The sequence below is a fragment of the Frankliniella occidentalis genome, unplaced genomic scaffold, assembly GCF_000697945.3.
Source record: "Frankliniella occidentalis isolate FOCC.00 unplaced genomic scaffold, Focc_3.1 Scaffold195, whole genome shotgun sequence".
NCBI classification, from domain to species: Eukaryota; Metazoa; Arthropoda; class Insecta; order Thysanoptera; family Thripidae; genus Frankliniella; species Frankliniella occidentalis.
In genome coordinates this window covers 279,064-281,293 of record NW_026267321.1, presented here as the reverse complement: position 1 = coordinate 281,293, position 2,230 = coordinate 279,064, and the positions used below count along the sequence as shown (strand labels likewise).

The 2,230-nt window shown below is 53.5% G+C and overlaps 1 long non-coding RNA gene across 1 annotated transcript; it reads left to right on the top strand.

The window, feature by feature from the left end:
- The first annotated feature begins 310 nt into the window (after nt 1-310).
- Nucleotides 311-1,305, top strand: LOC127750482 (uncharacterized). The gene is made up of 3 exons (XR_008011704.1): nt 311-863; nt 969-1,078; nt 1,171-1,305. It is a non-coding gene; the product is annotated as an uncharacterized LOC127750482 (long non-coding RNA).
- Nucleotides 1,306-2,230: the final 925 nt, after the last annotated feature.

Below are 2,230 nucleotides of genomic sequence, written 5' to 3'. Positions count from 1 at the left end.
TCTCGGGTGTCAGCGCCGCAGGCCTTGCTACAAGTGCGCCAGGCGCGTCGCAGTGTAACAGTGTTTCGTGAGACATTGCGAAGAATGTTACGCGAGACGTGGTCTGGCGTACATATAGCTAGTCCTGACACATTCAATGAAATTAAAGACAATGCATAATGAATTGATATCGATTGACAAACAATTTCATCAATTCAGTGCAAAAGAAAAGACGTTCGAGTATGGTAATGAATTGACATGCCCCCCCCCCTCTCTCTCTCTCTCTCTGTCTCCTGCGTGAATGGTCGTTTCGGGGCGAGCAGGTCTTTATTGATCTCGTGTGTTGCAGCAACCAGACTGGAACCAGCTGCCAGCACTGTTCATGGGAGAGCTGTCCAAGTGCCTCGGCTTGGTCGACAAGCTGCACCTCTGCGAGGCCTTACCTGCGTACAGGGAGATGGCAGGGAGGTGTGCGACGTGGTGGCGGACCTGTGAGGTTGGGTGCGATATTCAGTGCGCTCTCACGGATTTCGGTGTCCACCGGCTCTTCCTTAAGTTGCGGCGGTATGCCGCTCCGGTGGCCTCGCTGCTTGCGATCGGACCACAACGGGGCCTGGTCAGGCCCGCCTTCCGCACCAGGGTGTACATCCGCACGGTGAGGGTGGAGGGCGAGTCGCGCCTCCTCCTTCGTCTGAGCGTCTGCTCCTACGACAGGCTGGATGGCCTGGTGAGGCTTTTCGCCACCGACCTAAGGACAGTTCGTGTGGCGCTGAGGGACTGCATCATCGACGTCCGTTCGTTCGTTCCAGTCGGCTAAGGTCCTGCAGGTGCTGGACGTCGTTGCGGATGGTGGAAAAGGCGCTCTGACGGGTGCATGGCCTAGGGTGAGTTTGCCGCCTCGCTCGTAACGTCTTTTATTTCATCTTATATTTTCCGGTGACAGGCCACATCGCTTTATCTCCGTGTCTCTCTCTCCCTCCTTCATGTAGGGGCTTGTTCTTGAGCACCTGGTGAGGTTGCGGGTCCGGTTCAACCCGGACTATGTCGATGCTTCCGTTCGTCACGTCACCTCATTCGGTACTCTCGTGGAAGCACACGGGTGGGTGCATCCTTTTCTTTTGCCACGGCGCCCACTCGCTCATTTCTAGTCAACATGTATCTCTATCTTCTCTCTCCCCCTTCTGTCTCTAGAGACCGTCCCCTGCTGAGGGTGAGCGTCCTGCCCCTGGCCCGGTTTCTCTTGGACATGGTGCTGGAACAGATGGCCCAGGACTAGAAGTAGAAGAGGTCAGGAAAGCTGTCCTCCTCATCACGTGCTGTGATATTCAAGTGAGTACCGCCGGGCCCAAGGGTTGTTTACACGATCTACCCGTCTGTGTACGGCTGAGACAACCTGTCGAAGGTTACAGTCGTTGGCGCGAATCGGAGTTTTAAGTCGTCCAATAACCCCACTCTTTGTGCGGTCCCGTTTCCCCACCCTCTCGCTCGCCTCTCATCGGCCAGCGCCCCGACGCTCTTCTGCTGTCGGCTTTGCACGGTAATGCAGTCTCTCTTGCTCTGTCGTATTCCGTGAAGTGCAATCGAGTGCAGTCATACATCATCTTCATTCACCGTTATTTTTCAATCGTTGTGATCATAATAGACACTCCGATTCGCCAATCTTGAAAAAAAAAGTGACGTTTGGTTAGGTTAGCTCATGAGCAGACGACGTGTCTGTGAAGGTCTACCGGAGCCTACATTTCCCATACTCTTGATCGTCGTCTTCCGTTGAAAAATTTTTCTCCCTCATCTTCTGTCTGTCGATCGTGTCACTGTGACGCTTATGGCTTAGAGGTTGTACCGGCTCGCACACAACATTAGATCCTTCCATAAACATATCTATTTAAGTGGCTCGGTGACGGTGACCTCGGTAATTACTATCCTATCGTCTTCTGTCAGCGCGTGCTCCATCACTGTCGCTACGTGTGGCCCGAACGTTCATCTAGGTGAGGTTAAAAGTGTCGTGTGCGATATGTCGATGGGCGGAGCGTGCGTGCTGCACCGATGCTTCGTCAATGAAACAGCAATTCTCCCCTCTCGGTCACAACCCATGAATCGTTTGCGACCGAACGATTTCTTGGTACAAAGACCCGTGTGTGTTGCTGTTATGAAGGCTAGGTCTGAGAAGCGAATGACCGAAGCGATATTTTGTCGATCTTAACGTCGTCATCGGACATCGTGAGCTCCTGTTAGGGCATGGATAGGCAGCCAC